This window comes from Strigops habroptila, chromosome 3 (assembly GCF_004027225.2).
Source record: "Strigops habroptila isolate Jane chromosome 3, bStrHab1.2.pri, whole genome shotgun sequence".
NCBI lineage: Eukaryota > Metazoa > Chordata > Aves > Psittaciformes > Psittacidae > Strigops > Strigops habroptila.
Window position 1 is genome coordinate 51,109,878 of NC_044279.2, and position 22,216 is coordinate 51,132,093.

Sequence of the window (22,216 nt, forward strand, 5' to 3'; positions counted from 1 at the left end):
CAGACTAAGCTGCCAGGGCTCACTTTTAAACCAACTGCTTGAATTTCACAGGTGCAAAAGTTTACACGCTTCCTAAAAAGAGGGCTTAGAGCCACCATCTTTTTGAACATTTGTATGCTGAAACTTTTGGAGACTTCTTTCATTAACTGGTTGCTTCATGATGTGCAGGGCTGTTCTAGCCAAATGTAAGGCAGATGTGACATGTTACTAAGCTTTAAAGGTCTGTAGAAGATGTAGATGAGACATGAAAACCTAAGGTGGCTTTGTATATCCTCTTAATTCCTCAGTTATCTGAGATGAAAGGTACCAATTAAAGGTGAATGCTGTATCATAGCTAAGTTTTCATACGGGAGCACACTGCTCAGAATATTAGCCAAGCACCTTTTACAGTTTTGATTGTTCAGTCACATCACCAATTAGAAAGCAATGCCTAATAAAACTCAATTAGGCCATCACGTTCTGCTTTGTATAGAAGTACAACAGAACCATTGTTATTCTTTCAGCGGTTTTACTTCACCATTTGAGACCTGCAGTCTTTGTTTCTGCTCTTTTCATTAAAACAGTCATACCTCAATAAATAGATATTGTACCTATTTAACTATTTTTAAATAAAACCCACAGAGGTATTTTCACTTACATTACTAAATTGAAATAAGCTTGAATTTTAACTAGATTTTCAAGATGAAAAAATAACTCCCTTGTTTTTATTGAGATCTCAGCTGAGGCAACTTACTGCTTACCTGTCCTGAGGTGAGAACATATGACTTCACTCTAGTGAGAAAAGGTCTGAGTGCTTCCTCTGATTCCTGTGCCTTTGAAGTAGGCCTGCAATGAGTCAAGGTATATACTGCTCAGAAGAATGAGGAAAGGTATATATTACTCAGAAGGAAGAAAGTCCAGTGTCTAGATTCCTATCTGCAAAGAGGAGGAGTGAAAAAACAAGCAACCAACAACTCGCTTCCCTCTCATCCCTGATTTTGACAAAGGCTTTTTACCCAAATGGGAAGTAGCTGGCTGTCCACCTAATCTTTACGCTCCTACTCTGCTGCTTCTGTGCTTGAGAGCAAAGAAAACGATGGCCCATCGTGTCAGCTGAATGACTTGCCTTTGAAGGATAATGAAGCTGTCCACATGCTTATGGTTGAACCTACCGCTAGGCATCACCCTGTGCATCTTACTTTGTGGTACATTCCTTACTCTTTTCTCTCAGGAGATTCTTTACTACCTGCTATTCTCCTTAGTCATAGCTTTACCCTGAAGTCTTTTCCAAATTTATTCCAACATAATACACCCAAGAGATGAAACATGGAAGATTCTGGATGTAGTTGGTAGAATATGCTGGGTACCCACTTCCCCCCCCCCCCCCCCCCCCCCCCCCCCGTATCATAATACTATACCCAGTGTTTTCCGCAGTGTAGGTCTAATATTTAACATGGAAATCCTGTGTGGAAAACTTGCAGAATGGAACTGTCTTATAGAGAAGATGAGTTTTCATTGACCTCAGGAGAAGTTGCAAATGCTCACCTGTTTTGGAAATCAGGCTTCTTTAATAGGATCTCATGTAAATATAAACACCTAAAAAATATGAACAACTAAAAGTTTTGAAAGTTGCAGCTTTTAGACATTGCACTGTTTTATTTACTAGTCGGGAGAAATACTGCTAGGCATGGACTAAAACCACAAAAAAACCTCAGCATATCCTTCCTTCCCCCCATGTCAATCCAACAACTGTGCAGTACATTTTAAGGCCCAGCATACAGTGATTTTGCATAAAACGAATTATAAGCACTTCAGGCAAGCATGACACAATACACTATCAGTGGAAGTGCTGATGGCACATCTGTTCTGAAGCTTTCCATTTGAAAACTCGTTTTGGTTTCCAACGTATGATACCAATACAAAGAGAGTAAGGAGAAGAAAACCAAATGAAAGTAAGTTAAACTCAGCCGATGGTTTACATTGTTTAGCAAAATACGGCTCCTATCAGAGGAAGAGTTTAAAATAACCTATTTCAGAATCAGAGACAATTTATAATTCCTTAAAAATAGAAAGAAAGTGCTAGATTACTAGGGGTAAAACAAACTAGGTCTACATAGGGCTTTAATTCTATGCCTGGCCTGCCAGCAGGAAATTCTCCTATTCATGCATTAATGTGTCAATGATTAAAAATGTTGCAAGGGAAAACACAGGAAAATTTTAAAATGCATATGAAAGAATAAAAAAATGTATATTAAAATAATAAAATATCTACCATCCTTTAGGTGTCTTGGTTAACCTATAGAATATGGTTGGGATACCGACCTCGTCTCTCTTCCCCCTGGATATGATCCCTGCCCTCGGTGGCTCTCAGCCTCGCCCTGTCATGCTGCAGGGCGCTAGAGGGAAGATGGATCAAAAGGAGAAAGAACAGCACAAGGCACACAGCACAATCTTCACTCTGTAAGCGTGTCAAGCACAGGCTGTTAAGAAGAGGAAATGTTCTCTATCAGAATATAAGGGCCCAATTTCTCTGTACAACAGTGCATCTATGTCGTACAGAGTCTCAGTTATAGTGCTGCATATGTACAAGACTGATCTTATTATTCTGGGATCTCTCATTTGTCATCATTACAGTTGGGTTCCTGCAGCTCCTTGAGGAACATACTCATATTTCTGATTAACAAATGCCTTGACTTTCCTATTTAATCTATTATTTTGCCTATCTAACCTATAATTTCAACTTTGTTTCTCTATCAGCATTATTTATAGAGCATAAAATTAGCTGTGGTAGCTCACACAGCTCCTTTGGCAAAAGGAAGTAGATCTGCCTGGAAAACTGCAAGGTTGCAGCTGGAGCTTGTCTGGTGCAATATATTTACAAGCATCAAAGTTCATCCCAGCACTTTAATTCAGTGTCATACTTTCTTGACAGGTGAGCTCCTGTCACACCTGGCCTATGCAGAAAACAAGCTCCAATGCCAATAAAGTCAGTGGAAATTCTTGTAACAGTTCCTGTTTATACAGCAGCCATGGAATCAATACGCAGGATGAAGTATTGCATTTTCTCAAGCCATGCACTTTTTATTTCGTCTCAGCAAATCCCATACGGCTGAGGCATTTTTATAAGAATGCGAGCAATTTTGAGCTCTGTGGAAAATGCTGAGTGCTGTCAGATGCAGGCAGAGAAGGGCAGAAGAGGAAAAATACATTCCTTTGAACACACTAATATAGACGGCAATTAAGGGACACAACAACAATGAGCAATCATTCTTTCACATAATGTATGTTGTGCTTGAAAGACCAGGTGAGGACTCCCTGAAAACAATAACAAGTAACATAATGAAGTCCTGTCTACGCAGGGATTGTTACTTCAAATATTTTAGGTGAGTTGACTTGAGTGCGTTCACAAAGATTGTTTTAAAGTGGCTGGGCTTTCTTTTTGCGTGAATGAAACTCAGGCTTAGCAGCCCACAGCTATGAACTACATCAAGCTCGTGACAGGATTCTCTCAAATTTTCAATGATTTTCCCTCATTGTATAATGGGATAAGGTTTATTTGCTGTCTGGCCCCTGAGTGCCCTCTTCTGTTACAAGATCATTCAGATTAGATATGTTATCACTCTCAGTGAATGCTGATGGCTTCCTTTGTACTTCCAGTGTGTGCATGTTTCCAGATTCACACATTTTTTTAGAGCAGCGCCTCTTTTTCTCCCCTGATATTGTCTCACGGGTTCTGTGTAGCACGTCCAGCCCCAACTCTATGACACTGCCTCAAATATTAGGATTTGTGAGTGTTGGCCAAACTGACTGCAACAGAGAGACATTCCTGAGAAATGGACCACTGCCACCATAAAGCAAAATAACATTGGCTGGTCTACGAGAGCACAAGGGACATGAATAGGATCTCCAAGATTTCTAAGTGTCCAGAATAGGATGCGCTGTGAAAGATTTATCCATGGGAAGTCACAGTTGAACCCTAGTGTTGTAACGTACCCAGGTGATTTACCACAGCTGCTGAATGATGTCACTTCAAATACGGAGTTGTAGAGCTTTTTTTTTTTTCCAAACCACTAAACTGAAATGCAAAGACTGAGGTTACAAAAATGCTGTTTGAAATCCAGATAGACGATCAGCTTGAAAATGCTGCAGGGGGAAGTATTCCTGTATTATGCTGTAGCTCTGCATCTCTAAAGCAGGCAGTATCTGGTTGCCATCACCGGTGGTGGGCATGAGCTGTATGAACCATAAGGCTCTTTCCATTTGTTTGGCACTGCCTTCTCTGGTGTGGTCACTGTGGTGCTCCACAAACAAGAACTCAATCTTCTGTCCCCACCTCATGCTACTTGACTGTGCATCTGGGCTCACTGCTGCTCTTCCTGCCACTCAAATAATGTGGCAGCACTGCATGAGTTAAAGGGAATACAGATTGCAGGGCAGGCATATTTATTGCAACAGCAGATGCAGAAAAAAAGCAATAGCAAATATACTTTGGCTTATAGTTTGTTCAGCACTCTTTAGCTCCTTTCACATTTTATGAGATGAATTACCAAAATTAAACATTTCAAAATGCTGAGATTATACGACACTTATAATCAAATCTTTAGCTGTATAAAATTCTTGGATTCAGGCCAATTGCTTTAAAGTCTGTTCCCTTCTGGTGCACGTGATGCTGACCTGTGTGTGTTATAGGAGATCTTCAGGCAAAGGCTGTGCTCCATTTTACTGTGCAGAGAGCAGAGCATCGCAGCCTTCTTGGTTGCGTATCTGCATGGTGTCTCTCTCACTTCTGCAACTGAATATATTTCAGTACCCTTCTAATAAGCAATGCTGCATATCGTTCTGATTTATCCATTGCCTTTTTTTGGTAAGACTTTTTCTCATCTTGTGGAAACACACTTCAAGGTAACATTACTACAGAGGCACACACAGAAGGGCAAACTTGAATCCTGTTACTATTCACCTCTCATAAGACCAGCATCTTCTTCCCTCCTTTCCATTCCAACACCAGCACAGGATTTCTACAGAAAGGAGATGTAGAATGGGAGGCATCTTATTTTGTTACACACTACCGGGTTCCTGGGAACTTCCATTTCCTAGGGAAGCCCAGACTGGAAAAACAGATGGGAAAGACATTCCAAATTTAAAAAAAAAAAAAAAGAAACGTGTTATCATTGTTGCTGAGTTCAGTGTAGAAATGACAAATACTAGCAAATTGTCTCTGGCAACCAAGGCACCATTATGATGAGGAACATGGGTCTTGCAAGCTTGATGCATAAAAGATGTTTCAAAAAAGAAAAGGAGGATAAGAAGGAAAAGTCCAAGGATTCTGTGAATGGATTTCAGCACAGGAGCCAGAAGGCAAAAAAAGAGCTGGAAAGATGCTTGTGACAACTTGTGTTAACTTTCACTCGAGTGTCTAGATTCAGAGGAGTTTGGAACAAGGAAAACAACATACAGGAAAATTTGCTGTAAATTGTGAAGAAGGAAACAGACCTCTGATGAACATTAGAAGTAGTGGTAGCTTCCTGGAGGTCCCCACTGCACCCTTTCCAGAAAACAGGAGTGATTTTCTGTCTTCATTTTCAAAGATAGGTGCACTTAGCAGATAAGGTGCGCTGTGACAGAGTAATGATGAATAAGTAAAAATTATCATGCAAAAGTTGGCTGAGGCATCCCACTAAAGTTCTCATTTTCCCCTAATAACACAAAAACATTAACAAAGATGCAGCTTTTTCATATCTTTGGCTATAATACATGAATTTTTCACCACTGTATTCTCTCATTTAAGAAAGAGCAGGACAAATCCCTCCTCCTGTTTCCCTGAGCAGTATGGACACCTCCTCCTTGTCATGGATTTTGAACAAGACATGATGAACATCTGCCACTTGCAGCAAATATTGATCAGAGTGTTTGTAAGGCTCCTCCACCTGCCGTTCAATTTCCCAACAAAGCCTTTCATTATTATTCTACAGTTACTCAGAACAGTCATACAGTTCCTTTCTCCAACACATTTGCCCAGCAAAAGGCATCATTAGCCAGCGAAGCAAAATGATGTCTGGATCTCCCACAGTGACAAAAGGAATGGACGCGTCATTAACATCCATTGCAGTCTGGGGAGCAATTCCTATTTTTGTTGCAGTAAATAAGGCTGAATTTCTAAAAAACTTGTCATCAACTATTATATATCATTCTGCATTAATATCTGTGAACTTTCCATAGTAATCAACAAGGCTTTGCAGAAGCTTGAAAAAATACCTTTTTTTTTTCTATTTATGAAACCTGACTTTCAGTCTGAAATATAGACACGTGTCCAGCCACTGCTTCCAGCACAGCTCAGGGTCAAGACGTTTCCAAATCTTGAAGTATTTTCTCAGTACCAACACACACACAACACATATTTCCAGCACACACTGGTAGACCAGCATCAATCCAGTGAGCAGCAAGCCAACTGGATTGCTGACAAGCACTGGGGGACTAATGGTTACACATGTCCAAATGCAGAGGTGCTGCTGTATTGCTTATTTGTTGCTGAATATTCAGACTGTAGCCTCTACAGATGCTTTGCAAACTTTACCATCCTGAAAGCCCCGGCATAATTCTCTTCATCCCAACCAGGCACGGTTATTACTCAATCTCCATCTCTTCCTTTTCTGCCAGTATTGGTACACCACCATAGTGTCTCTTTCTAACCCCTTCTCAGGACACTTCGCTGTTGATCTCAGTTGTGTTTCCTCCATACAGCTTGGCAGCTTTTTAAAATGGCAGTGGCTTAACACCAGTGGAGTCCTGAAAATAGCTTGGTTTCACCCCAAACTGCAGAATCTTAGTAGGTTCTTATATCCTGCACCTGGGTTGGGGCAATCCTAAACACAGGAGAATGGATTGAGAGCAGCCCTGAGGAGAAGGACTTGGAGATGTTGGCTGATGAGAAGCTCAACATGAGTGGGCAGTGTGTGCCCACAGCCCAGAAAGCCAAGCATATCCTGGGCTGCATCAATAGAAGCATGTTCAGCAGGTCAACGGAGGTGATTCTCCCCCTCTACTCTGCTCTCGTGAGACCCCACCTGGAGTACTGTGTGCAGTTCTGGTGTCCTCAACACAAGAAGGATGTGGACTTGTTGAGTTAGTCCAGAGGAAGGCCACAAAGATGATCTGAGGGTTGGAGCATCTCTCTTACGAAGACAGGCTGAGAGAGTTGGAGTTGTTCAGCCTGGAGAAGAGAAGGCTCAGTGGGCCTCATAGCAACCTTCCCATACCTAAAGGGGGCCAACAGGAAATCTGGAGAGGGACATTTTACAAGGGCATGTAGTGACAGGACAAGGGGGAATGGCTTTAAACTGAAAAATGGTAGATTTAGATTAGCTATAAGGAAGAAGGGTGGTGAAACACTGGCACAGGTTGCCCAGAGAAGCTGTGGCTGCCCCATCCCTGGCAGTGTCCAAGGCCAGGCTGGACGGGGCTTGGAGCAACCTGGTCTAGCGGAAGGTGTCTCTGCCCATGGCAGGGGGTTTGGAACTGGGTGAGCTTTATGGTCCCTTCGAACTTTAACCATTCTGTGATTTGTTCCATGAGATAGTGGCCATGCAGCATTGCCTGGAAGAACACCTTCCCAGTACACGGTGGTAATCAATGCACAACAGTGAGTATGCAACAAGTCACAGGGAAACGGGGCCCAACCACAATAAATAGATTGCACAGATACACATTTTTACGCTAGCTAGTACACATTGGTTATTTCCAAGAAAATGTATTCTGAAAGCTTTTCCTTGTAGATATGGAAACAATTTCTTAGAAACAGTCCTGCTCAGTTATCATCAGACCCATTCAAAACAAATGAAAAGCACACATTTCCAGAAGCAAATAAGGTGACAAAATACGGCTATGTGAGACTAATCTAATGAAAACAATTACAATTACTTAAAGGCAAGAAAATAATTAATTTAAGGACATCTTGAATCTTACAATGTCCACATGATGGCCTAGTGAATTATTCCTGCCAGATTAAAGCGGAGGTGGTAGCAGGGCTATGGGTAACCTTCAGTAACATCATCTAAAGTAATCTTCAGCCATGTAGATTTTTTTCTACGTTATTATTGGGTGCTGCTGAAATTTGTGTTCATGCAGGGCTCAGCAAAGGGATATGAACAGACTCTTAGTAAGGGAAAGACTCCTCAATATTGGATTAAAAGAAATCACAGAATTCACTTAACAAACAGCTTCAACTCTGCCTAAGAATTGCAGCTTTTAGGTATATTATTTTTAGTCTTTCTTTCCAAGTCAGACTACTTGCTTTTATTCAACAGGGAACATTACCAGCTATTAGATGTGTCAACAATTACATTACATATATAAGTTACTAACGTAATGGGTACTTCTGGAACCTAATGCTTTATACATAGGTTGATATGAAAATGTGAAAAGTATTAACTTCTGGAGAAATACATTATTTTATATATATATATTCACCTGAATTTGATTAATATGTAGCTATATGTAAGAGATATATGTTACAGTTGAATATATATGCAGAGAACCATGGAATTTCTCACATTTATAGGTGTTTATATTCCATTGTATGTGTTGTTTTCAAAAGAACATTGCCTTTGTGTTCATATGACAAGACTACTACTGGAAACAGAACTTATGTTTATGCAGACCTGGGTCTTGCCTACAGTCAGAAGTGATAAAGTTAATTCATAGAGCTTTCCTGTTGTGGATATATGTATATCAATATAAAATTTAATATGCATAAGGTAATGCTAACTTGTTTTAGGAAGAAGAATACACTATGTCAAGACAAAACACTTTACTGTTAGTAGGATGAGCAGATTGCACGTGGCTGTACTATTATTACACTTAAATCTAAGACACGTAAGTGAAGAAGAAAAACATCATGCCACTAAACAAAATAATTTTGCCAGTGTATTCTGCAATGAACACCTCTCTTTTCTATCCATTGCTGAAATAAGTAAAATTCTCAGGTGGGTATTGTCATGGTAAAAGTAGTAATAGCTTATGCACTGGAGATAACTGATAATGAAACACCCAGGATGAGGCTGCCTGTTTGGAGCGCTCAGGATGCCAGTGCAAGGAGAGATGCTGGAGAGCTGTAAAGGTGGTGGGTAAAAGTGCTCTTTTCGCCTGTGAGGTGAGATGATGAGGTCCTTTGTGTGGCACGGGGATTACAGGAAAAAGGAAGGGAAAGTTATGGGTTCAGTTTTAACAGGCCCCTGTGCCAGGCTTTCTGCGGTAGAAAGAGGAGACAGAAACAATGGGGTTTGTGCAAGTTTCTGACAACACAAAGACCAAAGAAAAAAAAGAAAAAGCCTTTTGGGCAGGGGGAAGATTCTCTACTTCTCTACTTGACAAGGAGAGCAGGAAGTTGCTTCTGTCAAAATTACTCACAACCCCTATGCATGAAAACAGAATTCGCTTAGATTTTTTAAGTGAAGAGAGAAAACCAAGAAAACACCTCTTTCTGTGCCTTTGGCTTCTGTTCCGAATGAGAGATAGACTTGGAAAATCCTAATAATAATAATAACAGCAACCTGTTCATCAAAGGGGCAGCACCACCGTGGGAAAAGCCATGCATAGGAAGGTGCTGGGCAGGTGAGGGGACGCTTTGGCCACCCGAAGCTGGGCCTGGCAGGACAGCAGCACAGCGTCCCGGGAACCGAGAGGACGTGGAAGTGGTTTCCAAACTTTGCACCTTCAGAAACAGATGTCCTCGTTAGACAAGCGATCCTGTCACTCCCAGTCCTCCTGTTTGGAGCCTGGATGGAAAAAAAAAGGGGGGGGGAGGGGGGGAGGGGAGAGAAAATGGAGAAAAGGGAAGGATAAACGGGGAGATGGCGCGGGGCTGTCTTCCCGGGGGTCGAGGCCGGCAAAGCTGGAAAGCTGGGGCCGTGGCGGGAGCGGGACGGTAGACGACGACCGTGGCAGGGCGGGGCGCAGTCCCGCTCTCCCGGCGTGTGAGGGAAAGGACGCGCTGTGAGAAACCGCTGCCTTGCTGAGTTTCGAGGGAGCCGCATCCAGCGTGAGCTAAGCGCCGCGGCAGCTGCCCTGGCTGACGGACAGCCACTTTCCGGGAGGACATCCCCTCCCCGGACGTTATAGCCCGCAGCCGGCACGGTCTGAGGGTAGTGTGAGGGCAGGCAGACCGGGTCGGTTCGACCTGGCGGGGGAAAAGAACCCAAAGGAGCACCAATGAGAGGGGAACAAAATACAGATAATAATTAAAAAATCACGCCGGTACGTTAAACCTGAGGAGGTTTAATGGCCAGCAACAGGTGGCTGAAAGCGCAGCGGGTTTACGCCGGGGGACTCCCCGGAGCGGGGCGCCGGGCAGTGGGGCGGCCCAGCCTGGAGAAGGGGGCTGCGGTCCGCGGCCGCGTCCGGGCGGCGGCGGCGGCGGCAGCGGTAGCGGTGGGGACCGGCCCCCCCGGCTCGGGACCGCACAGCGGGCACCGCCTCCTCCCGCGCCACCCCGGCCGGCGCCACCGCCTACAAGTCCCGTCATGCTCAGCGCCGTCGCGGCCGTTGCCGTCGCGGCCCGCGCCCCCTCCCGCCGTTGGTGCCCGCCCACTGTCGGCAGCGCAAGCGCAAGGGGAGGCGGCGTCCGGGGCAAGTCTCCCTAATGTAAGATGGTGGCCGGGCTGGCAGCGGAGCGCCCCAAGCTCGGAGGTTACCGGTCTCTCGCGTAAAGGTCGTCGGAGCAGCCACCCAAGCGCCCGGCCGGCCGCCGCCGCAGGTCCCGCCCCAGGAGCGTCGCTGCGGTTTTCTCCCCCCCCGCTTCTCTCTTTTCTCGCCGCCTCTCTCCTTCCCTCCCCACCCTTCTCCTTTCCCTTCGCCTCCTTCCCCGCACGCTCACCCACCCGCCCGCCCCCGCCGCCACCGCCGCGCCGGGCAGCGTGAGGGAGAGCCGCGCACACGCACCGCGGGCCGGGCAGAGAGGAGGAAGGCGGGTGAGTGCGAGCTGAAGGCCGGCCTCGGGAAGGAAGGAGGGAGGGAGGGAGGGAAGGAGAGGCGAGGAGGAGGCGGGGGGGAGCCGGGCCGCTCTGACTACGAGAGCGCCGAGGCTTCGCTGGGACGGCGCAGGCCTCAGCCCACCCCCCGGTGCCAGCCGCGGCGGCGGGGGGGACGCGCCGGGCCGCTGCCGTGCGCGGAGGGCACCGGGCCGTGTGGGAAGGGCGAGCGGGCGGCTCCTCCCCGGGGGGCGCCGGGGCCGGGGGCTCCGTCCGTGCCGCTGCCCGGGGGAGGCTGTATTGATTTCCTCCCTGCGCGGCGCGGGGGAGCCGCTGGGCCGGGCCGGGCCGGGCCGGGCCGGGCCGCCGGCCGGGGGCGCGGGGGGTCGGTGCCCCTGGAGCCGCTCGCCTGTGCCGGGGGAGGCCGGAGCGGCCGGGCGCGGGGATCGTGGCGTGATTCACTTAGGATTTGCGTGGAAATTTCCTCTCTCCCCTTCTTCCTCCTCCCCGGAGCCAGGCTCCATTTGTTCTTGTGATCTGCACTTTTTTTTTTTTCCTGAGAGAGGCAAACAGATGGTAAATGGCAGCCTCTTATATTTGGTGTTATTTTGGACGGTCCGTGTAACCTCCCGAGATTTGTCTGTCAGTAAAATAACCGGTACGTAACTTTCTGTCTCCTACTTGCAAAATCCTGGAAGCTCTTTTCATTTTGTGCGTTAGCAGAAGCAAATGGCAAGGCTGCATTCAGGCTCTCATCCTACTTCCAGCGACGGTTGTACAGCTCTACCTGCCAGTCTGAAAGTGAGCTGCCGATGCCTTCGTCTGTACAGTAAAAGGGGAGGGAAAATATGCTAGATAGTTATCTTAAAATGCTTCGTTACCGTACCTGAAAGGATTTAATTGTCCATGGCTTATGTATTTGTGTCAGTATGGTAATATCAAGTACGTAGTTCACAGGAGAAGCAATTCTCTTTAGAGCATATGTTAATGTAAGCAAAACCCATCGGCTCGTTAAAGCTGTGGAAATTCAAGGCCTGCAGATGTTAGCTTACTTCTGCCCAAAAGTCCTAGAAGTTAATGGTGGCCAATCACATGTTTACTGACCCTGTACAGATTTTTAACTTGCTGTGTTTTATTTGTGTATATTTTGTTTTGGCTTTAAAATGTCTCGACTCAAGCATCCTTTTATTTTGACTCCATGTGTCTTATAAACATGGTGACTGGCACTAACAGAAGAGAAGCTCATATCAAAATACGAATATGTAGAAGAATAAAATTCCTTCTAGACCTTTTTGCTCCTTAGAAAAAAAAAAAGAAAATAAAGTACATGTGTATGAAGAGCAGAGAATATAATAGCAGTTTGTCTTGAGAGAGTGAATTAGTTTCAGATAGCCTACAAATACTCAAATATACTTCTAGTATATTTGCATCTAGCTAGCATCTGATAATGTAACTAATAGTGCATGATCTGAGATGTGTTGTAGCTTAGGCTTTTGGGATTCTGTGATAGAGTTTCCATTTCATAAGCAAGATGAACACATGCAAGCATTTAGAAATGCTTAGCAGCTGAACTTGGCTGAATTGAAACAAAGTTCATTCTAGGGGAAAGGATTGTTTTGGAGAGGGGGAATGCAATGATAAAATGATCTCTGCTTTTAACTTGTGTGTTTCTTCAGGTGCCTCTTAATTAGCTTTTCAAATGGATGAGTCTTGGAGGATCCTAACAAGCTTGTCTGTTTACAGAGAAAAGGTGGTTAACGCCTATCCAGAATAGTGCTCTATTAATTTCTTGGTACCTTTTCTTCAGAAAGTTTAAGAACAGCTATACAGTGCTCACTAAATAAAATGCTTGGGTTAGTGAAGCTGATGAGGGGATACACATGAGTATGTGGCTTTTTTGTTTAATTTAAAATATTCATTTTAAACAGGTACTGTTGTCCTTCATGACTGTTGTTCAGGAAAGCTAGGATATTCTTTGTGAATGAAATGTTTTGAAATCACTCTGACCATGATCTTAAGCATGGGCCCTGAAGGCTTAACTCTGGCAACTATTTCTCAAAATTTTGCCTACCTCTGAAATAAATGAGATTGTTTCAAACAGTGTTTTTGTAAGCACAGGTAACTGCTAAGTGGCTGGTCATAGATTGCATCTTAGGCACTGGACAAGTAAATTTGTTGTTCTGGTAAGATGAGGCTGATCTATAGGCCTTACCACATGTTGGAAAGAAATTACTTGCTCAGCAAGACTGCTAGGATCAAGAGTTCTTCAACTTCCACATGGTGAATGGTATCTCAGGTTGTACAAACCACCTTTTGTCCTTGCTTGCAGTTGTGTAGTATTGCTGAGATAACTTAAGTGCATATGTGAAAGACTGCATAACTTACCTTTCTTTAATGTCCTGAGTGTTTCAGCTCTTTAAAGATGTTGATGCTTTCTTTGCTTTCCAGTGTGTAACTTTCTTCCTGCTTTGTCCCATTTCTATTGGATAGAAACAGGGTGAGGAGTCAGAGCTCTATGAATAAATAGGCCCCCCCATCTCTATGTGCCCCCCTTTTCTGGTTCTTGGAGAACAGTCCAGGAATTTCTTCATTTCAGGCGATTGGTTAACATTTGTTAACATTTCAGCAACTGTAAACACTTACCAGGCTTGGAAAATGAAGTATAGCAGCAAATGGTTTGGCATGGCTTGAGATGCTGCTCAGACCTTCTGGTTCTTCCTGTAAGTAAATTGGGAGGGCAGTGAAAGTATCTAGCAGGAAATATGAATATGACCTCTGTAAGTAAAAGCATGTATGTATTTTTGCATTAAATTATTTAGGTCAGTTAGGTGCATGTTTGTATCAAACTGGATTTTGTTATGTCATGCCATAAACTTTGTGCTTGGTTTTGTCGGATGCTATTTTTCTTGTGCGAGTTTGAAAAGGGAATCCTTATAGTTTTCTTCAGAGTTGTATCAAAGATTCTACTAATTTCGTGAACATTCAGAATACATGTTTTTGACTTCTGATTGTTACTAGACTGGCTACACCAGCTTAATGGAAATAATTATTTTTTAAACTAGTGATTTTTGCACAGTACTAAGATCAAGTAGCTTTGGTGGTGGTTTGTGTGGTTTTGTTTTGGTTTTTCTTCCCTTCTCCTTCACTCTTCTGTGAACATGATAACTCCAAGGTATTTCTTGTAGGAGTCCATCATTTTAATGGAGCTTACAAGTGTTTCCTAAACATGTATGTGCAAAATAATACATTCATAAGCTCTCATGCACATGCTTTGACAACTTGAGGAAGCCTGCATCCAAAGCCATCAGGAGAGTACAGGCCAAGAGAGTGGCACTCCTTCTCCTCATTTTCTGTGTACCCTGAAAGCTATGTACTGTGGTTTTATTCTGGAGCAGAACATGTTAGTGTTAATTTCATAATGATTAATCAGTCATTTTTGTATTTTGTTAGGAACTTCATCTGTTGCTGGTTTTCAAACTGGAGAAAGGTGTGTTGGGGTCAGCGTAAGGGTTTTTATTTCTTTTAGTCACCAAGTTAAAAGTCAAGGTGGATGTAGAGATCAAGCAAATGTGCTGCTGAACTTGGTGGAAAGGGAGCTTAGCTCTTGGCTGAGGCTTGTGCCCTGAGCAGTGCTGTCTGCTTTTGATCAGGTTCTGGTTTTTTTTGCGAGGGTGACGGGAAAACTTCAGCTGTCTGTGAGTGGTCTTATAACATGCTGTGATCCCAACATCAGTTTCTTCTGTCTTGCTGCTATCTCAAGAGGAACAGATGCATAATAGGAAATGGGTTCCATTTGACTGCAGTACCTGATACAAAGTAACTGTACTTCTAAGTGTCTTGGTTATGAGATGGAGGGTCCCCTACTGCAGCACAGTTCCTTGGACTGTCCCCTTCTGGGCTGTGGGTGTTTCGCTCATCACAGTTTAGCAGTCCTTGATTGCTGGAAGGTAACATTTCAATATCTTCTATTTGATTGCAAGCATTTATTATTAGCGCTAGGAATTTGGGGTGGTGATTTTGTTCTCTTCTTTTTCAGAAGAGATGAAGTGGATAGAGAAAGAAACTGTGAAAATGACAGCATGCTTCCCTTTCTTGACGTTGATTTTCTTCTAATGAATTCTTCAAATTCTGAACAGAATCTTGGGAGCTTTGTAGGAGTGACCAAAAAATGTGACGGGAGTGAGTGTACTCTATGGTTTTCAAGCAGTGCTTCATCCCTGGTTTTACTTTGGCGCATTTTTAGGCCTTTCTTGTGGTGGACTGCAACCTAATCTTATGTTTCAGATTACCGAGCTCTAATCCCTTCCTTGCTTAACAGAAGGGGCATTTGGTTTTCCCAATGTGGATGTTCTTAAATTGTTTCTTCCATGCAAAATTTGATACAAAGAAGTAATAACTTAAAGGGTAGCAATCTCTCTCGTTGTAGGACAAAATACACTACGTAGGAAGACTCACTACCAGTTTCCCGACTTAATGCAGTGGAAAAGTGAGAAGCTGGGCAATTTGTTTCAGGAACATTGAATTCAACAGACAAGCTTCATTCGAAGGCAGGCTACATGTTGTGTTTTGGTTTCAGGTTTCTATCACCAATGTAGATTTGATGTGAATCCTGTTTGAATGGTGTATGTTAATTTTAAATTGCAAAATCCCCAAGATCTTTTTAATTTTAAACCACAAGATTGGTGTATATTAAATTTAAATTGCAAGAGTGTGAAATATTGTACTTGCAGGTGGAGTAATCTTGTTACTTCTAAGCCCATCTCCTATTACATGTTACAATAAGATACCATCTTTAAAAAAAATGAACAAAATTTGAGTGCAGGAATGGGAAGAAGTAATTCAGTTATGTGTGCTTTGGAGCTGCCTACCTGAGGGAATTTAAGTTATAGAAGTTTTGATGAAGGTAATGTCCCAGATAGAGAAGCATGTGGTGGCTCTGTTGTTCAGAGTTTCTGTTTTGCAATACAGCCTAGAAATTTAGAAAAATGGGATGAGGAAAAAAGTACATAGCACTAATCACTAGGTGTGTGAAGGAAGTGTTCACCTATCTTTTTCTTCTTTCTCTACTTTCTCTCCAAATATAATGAGTGATGATAGGTATATGTAGTTACAGCTGTGCCTGTCAAAGACCTAAAACTTCTATATGATCTGTTGAAGTTACCTTGGGCTGTTGGATGTTGCAAAAATAGAAGCTACTTTCTTTGAATAGCTACTGCTCCATTACATGTGACTTCTTCCTTGTTTGGTGTTTTTTTTTTTTTTTTTTTTTAATATTATTGAATGAAATCTAGAATTAGTCTTCAGTATCTCATTCATAAAAATGTGTCCTCCGAGAGCTCCTAAACTAGCATACAATGAAAGGCCTGAACTTGCTAGGTCAAAATTAGTGTTTATAGGTCAACTTGAGTGACAGTTAATTTGAATACATTTCCTTCAATCAGTGTGAACTGTAGGGCCCCCTAAACTGTTGGAGTTATGTTAAAAGCACTGGTCTGAATGAGAGAGGCCCAGCAGCATTAATCCAATTTGTCTAGTGACTTAATCTTACTGCTGTTTATCATATAACTGCTGCTTCTCTGAAGGAGCCTGCTTGCATGTGCTTCTGTTGATGGTTTAGCAAGTTGAATCCCTTTGCCGAAGAAGGTAAAGCTTTTGTTTTGTGAAACTTCATCCTAGGTTAAGGGTCAAGGAAGTTATAACTGAGGAACCACATTTGATAAATTATAGCTTCTTCCCGTCTTTGAAAGTTTCTTTGCTAATACTTTCATTTAGTAAAACATATATTTAACATTAATGTTGTGGTTTCGCTGTTAGTGGCAGACTGGTTCTAGAATATGAGGTCGTAAGTCTGAAACAAGGGTGAACACTGGTTTTCTTTTATATAACTGCTAGTGTACATTGAAAATATGGAGGAACAGCTGGAGAGTTTAAGGAAATACCAGCTTTTATATTCATCAGGCTGTCTTCTACACATGGGTAGTGTCATCTGCTGGCTGAATTACAGTTTCATTTTTGTCTTGAATAGTAGTTAGACTTGTAAGCATGCTTCAAGGTAGGTCCATTCTCATGTTCTCAGCAGGGTGGTGGCTTTCTACTCTTAATTGAGCCCTTTCAGAGCCATTAGTTTCTTAATTCTTTTGCTCATGGTCTCATTCTGATTTAACCTTAAGGCTCGTGATTCCCTGGGGGTGGGGCAGTGTCATACCTTGTATGAGAACTATTGCTTTGGTTACTACTATATAAATACATAGCACAGTGAAACTTGGTAAGAACCAGCTGCGTTGTGTGACCATATGACTTTCTGACAGTGTTAAGAGAATACCATACCTTAGGCAGAAACTGCTTAGAATTGGTTCTGTAGGCAACAGTATCTCTTGGAAACCAGTTAACTGCTTTTGAGTTTGGTGACGAAAAAGAGAACTCCATGCAGCCATCTTTATAAGAAAGCCTTCAGTGGTATGGCTTTTATTTTTTTTGAGCTTAGTTATACAGAGTATAATTAAAGTGAAGAATAAGAAAACAGGCACTTAGAAGTAAAAAGCTTATTCTGTCTCTACTCATCATTAATACCAGTTACCATGAGTCTTTTAAAATTTTTTGCACATATATATGCTCAACTATTGAGTAGAGTCAAAGCAAATTTGTTTTCAAACAACCGTAATTTGGTAGGACAAGGTGAGACAGGCAGGTTCCTTTTGGCACTTGAAGTGCTGTAGTCATCCATGCTTAATAAATGAGCCACTTGCTGGTTGAGAGGAGCAACCAGCTGCTGTTTCTGCTGTGTTGAGTGTGTACCAACTCTGAAAGTGTGGTGAAGGTAACTTCTGTAGAGGTGCAGTGCGGCATCTTTTGACAGTACCATTTTTTTCTGAGATTTATGGGCTCAGGAAAGACCCTAGTGTATGGAAGTACAAGAAAGGAGATGGACTTGGTGTCACTGGTTTGGTGGTAGTGGTGTTTATGTGTTTTTGGTTGTTGGTTGGTTTGGTGGTTTTTTGGTTTTTTTTTACTAGCTATAAAGCCACATATTAGATCATCCCCTCAAACAGAGCTGATGTCAGCATAGATGTTGCTGAGGCCTCCTTAACATTGTCTTAATTTTGTGGGTTTTTTCCTTCTGTGGTTTTTTAGAGAAATTTAAATCTAATAGGCGGTTCTTCATTGTCTTAAGGCAGTTATTTGAATTTCATATGGGTTCTGGCTAGTTTGCATCTCATCTGGGCTTAGGCTTCTCTAAAGGAACTGTATTCGGCCGCTCTTGATCAGCAGAAACGTGGAACTGTTTCTGTTAGTATTAACTGTCTCTGTTAGTATTAAAAAGTCACAGCATTTAAAGAATATGCTGGGCAAGTGCCTTAGTGGTCAACTTGAATTTCTGTGCTTTTTATAGCATATATTTGTCATAGTCTGACAGATTATTTGTTTGGGATTTAATTTGGTGCTTTGCACATATCAAATGACTTCATAACTTCACCTGCCTGAGTTAATGCAGCTCCCTATAGTTGAGGTAGCACTAGAAGGAATTTATATAAAGCCAGTACTACACATCGTACTTAAGTTTGGAAACTGATGCTCTGCTTTTGAGTATTTTACTACATCGTTTCTTTTAGAATACTGAATTTATTTTCCCTTTCTGCCCAGCCTTTTAAGAAGATGACCTGGAAAGCTGTTTTCCCAAGATACTTCTTAATGTTCTCCCTTTCCTTTTCTTTTTTTCTTGTAAGACAATTGCTTTGTGTGTGACTGTCTCTAGAATTTGTTTATGACAGCATATATGTTATCTTTAAGCAGTTATACATTCTGTTCTCCACTGAGATAAAGGTACTTCCCTGAATGCAGGTCCTGATCTTTCTCAACTTTTTTTGTTTAGTAACAAATACGTATTTCCCTGAAAAGTAGAAGCAGAAGATTGTAGCTTGTGTACCAGATATGTTGGAATGGGAATTATGGTGTGAGTGAATATTGCATAAAACGACTACTTTTCTGGATCTCTAGCAGGTATGTGGAGGGAATGATAGATCAATTCTTACATCCTCTGAAGTGTTTCTGGGTTAAATGTTTGAACTCTGGTTTACTTTTCAAATAAAACTCCATTTTTTGCAAATACAAAATGGACATCAGCTGTAATACTGCAACTTGTTTTGACCAGGTTTAGACTGGACTATGTGTAAGTGGTTATATCTTGTTGTTGTTCAATTTGTGAGTCCTTAAACTTTCTAGTTTTTATCCCATTTGGGGACACAACCTTCATTTGAAGGCAGTGACGTGATATTCTTATCTGGAGTCCTTACACTTCTGTGTTTAGGTATAATAAACATAAACTTGTGTATAATCTAAGGTCTCCCTCATTTCTGCCCCAAAGAAATAGAGCTTAGTGTCTTCTAATGTAACTTTTACCATTGGGACAATCTTGTGATTGTAGTTTCCACATTCATGTTCATTTGTGCAGATTTCAGAATTTCTTATCTTTGTCTGATAAAAGTGAACCATAATCAATAATTTCTGAAAGTTGTTGCCTAAAATACTAACGCTTGTAATTCTGAGCTCTGCTTTGTACTGATTTTTATGATTACAATCTTATTGGCTAAAGAATGCAGAATTAAGTGTAATCGTCCACCTTATCAAAGGTATATTTTACAGAAAAATACAATGTATGCTGAAGGAGTAGAAAGGTTGGGAATGGAGTGGCTACTTCAGAAGTGAATTTCACCCTGTAATTCCTAGTATTTCTCTTTTTTGTCCCAGCAGTGTCTTCAGGAAAAAAAGTGAGCATGGGGGAGAGGTTCTGTTCTGTTGTTCTGTTTTCCAGTTCTACATTTATGGGGTGGTGTTTCTCTCTGGTTGGTGGTGTCCCCCCCCACTCCAAAGTAAAACTCTGAATAGTCTCTTTAGAAACCAGCAATAATCCCATAGTGTGATTGAGTGTGACTGGGACATGATAGACATTTGTACTATTTTCTGATGACACAGATGTCTGTGATTCTTCTTGAAGTGGCATCCTGTTCTTGTCTGTCACAAGCAGACGATGTCCTAAGCACAATATTCTTATTTTCTGTACTTACACTGAACTCTAAGTCAGTGTTTTTCTTCAGCCAGTAGAAATGATAGATCATAGGGTTTATTTGATACTGCATTTTAACTAGATGTACTTTGCGGTTTTTCGAACAGTTATTTAAATTGCTAAAAGAGATACTTTTGTTGTCTTGAATTACGTGTTACAGAATTCCAGATTTTAGGGAAGCTTCAGCCTTTGCCTTTTTCAGCATAAAACAAGATATAAACCAGAGGCCTAACTTCCACCTACTTCCTGATAGTGCCACAGATTTGGACGCAGGATGTGTGCTGTATTTGCAATCAACTTTACCTTCCAGGTATACATCAAGAAAGCTGAAATGCTTCAGTCATGCATTTTTTTTCTGTCAGGCTTTTCAGTTACTAGCTACAGGGATAATACTTTAGCTGCTTGTGTACTCTTGGAAAAAATCTAAGTGAAAGTACCTCATTATAGGTCTTAGGTCCCTTTAAAGTAGGAAGGTATGAAATTTCTATAGTAACTTTACAGTTCCACTATACTATGTGGATTTACACACAATACAATGCACTTGCATTGTGCAATGGCAGTCTTTAAGTTTTAATAAAACTTAAATTTTTGCACCTGATATTTCAAATGTAGGCTTTCTTTTGAAGAAAAAAAAGCTGGCATGCATCTTGATTATTGCTACAAGGTCTGAATTAAATCTTTGGATACACCTCTCCTTCTTCACTCCTTCCCCTTTTGTCTCTGGGATTTGTTGACTGACTAGTCATGACATGGATTTTCCGGTAGTTAGCAATTCTCAATGTTACTTGCTTTTGTATTCATATATTCATATACTCAGCCAGGTTGGAAAAGACCTTTAAGATCATCAAGTCCAATTGTTACCCCAGCACTGCCAAGCCCACCACTAAACCATGTCACTGAGGGCCTCATCTACACGGTTTGTGAACACTTCCAGGGACATCAAAGAGTGAGCGTCTCTGTCTGAAGAGCTGATGCTGTCCTGAAGTGTCTTGCCATTAGCCTGATAAGTAACTTTATAGGACTGGATGGAGGATTGGGAAAACTGATGTAGGAACTTTTGCTTGTAATTATCAGTAGGGCACTGTACCTTACCAGAAATTTACTTCAGATGCTGGAGTGCTTCTGGCTTCTTTGTTAATGCCTTTCACTTTTTTATGACAACTTAATGATTTAGACAGCAGCCTTAGTAATGTACTCTTATTCTCCTTCCAGATCTCTTTCTGATCTACGTATATGCCCTTCAGTTCTTGGCATCTTCTTCCTATGTATCCAAGTGTGTGTGTGTATATATAAGCCTGTAAAACTTCTGCTCTTCTGCTCCACTCAGAATTGTCATTTAACTGTGGGGGATGGTGGTTTTTTGGTGGTGTTTTTTTTTTTTTCCCTCCATAACTCTAATTCTAGTTTAGAAACAGAGCCACAGGCTGAACAGGACATGCTGTCTCTTCAGGGTTGAGGAACTGTAGTGAGCCTAGAAAGGTGGTGTACAACTCATTCAGCTTGTGCTAGAATGAGGCTTTAGTATGAGGTCTCAGCTCCTGCAGTTGAATCTGGGAAGTGCAGGGATGAAGATCAAAAGCCACTCTGAATCAAAACTTTAACATTGTAATGAAAGACTTGAGTCTAGCAGATGCATGTGAGAAGTGTTTGCTAAAATTCTACTGGTTGTTAGGAAAATGGGTTTTCAGCCTTCAGAAGAGAAGGCTTTGGGAAGCAGAGGGAACTAATAGTAACCTTCTGGTACCTATGGGCAGGCTACTGAGAGTAGCGAGCCAGGATCTTTAGAGCAGTGTGTGTGGAAGGCAGGCAAGAGACAGCAGACATGCATTAAAATAACTGCATTTAAGACATATGTTTCACCATGGAGCGGGACCATCATTGGGACAGGCGAAAGAGGTTTGGCAGTCTCCATCTTTGGATGTTTTGATGCCCAACTGGATACAGCTCTGAGTAATCTAGACTGATATTGCTAACCTTGCTTTGAGTAGAGAGTTGACTAGAGAATCCTGGAGATCTTTTTCAGCCGGAATTATTCTGTGATTCTGTAAAATCTGCGGGGGAAAAAAAAGTCTTTATGAATATAAAGTTGTCCATGTTAGAGCTTGAAACTAAGCATCAGTAATGAGTCTGTATTAAAAGCCTTAATGTAGATAGTGTGCCTTCAGTGGAAATGCAAGAAAGCTTTTAAACTTAAAGGTATTCCTTGATGTAA

At 42.1% G+C, this 22,216-nt stretch overlaps 1 protein-coding gene across 11 annotated transcripts in view; it reads left to right on the plus strand.

The window, feature by feature from the left end:
* The first annotated feature begins 10,544 nt into the window (after positions 1-10,544).
* The window catches only part of CNOT4 (CCR4-NOT transcription complex subunit 4), a 79,426-nt gene continuing 67,754 nt past the window's right edge, over positions 10,545-22,216 (plus strand). For 3 of the 11 annotated variants that reach the window (XM_030478422.1, XM_030478420.1, XM_030478424.1), the window contains exon 1: positions 11,355-11,744. The gene's annotated coding sequence lies outside the window, so the exon portion shown is untranslated. Of the gene's footprint in view, positions 10,944-11,354; positions 11,745-22,216 lie in introns of those variants that run through there. The other 8 variants (XM_030478419.1, XM_030478421.1, XM_030478426.1 and 5 more) reach the window with 6 other exon arrangements.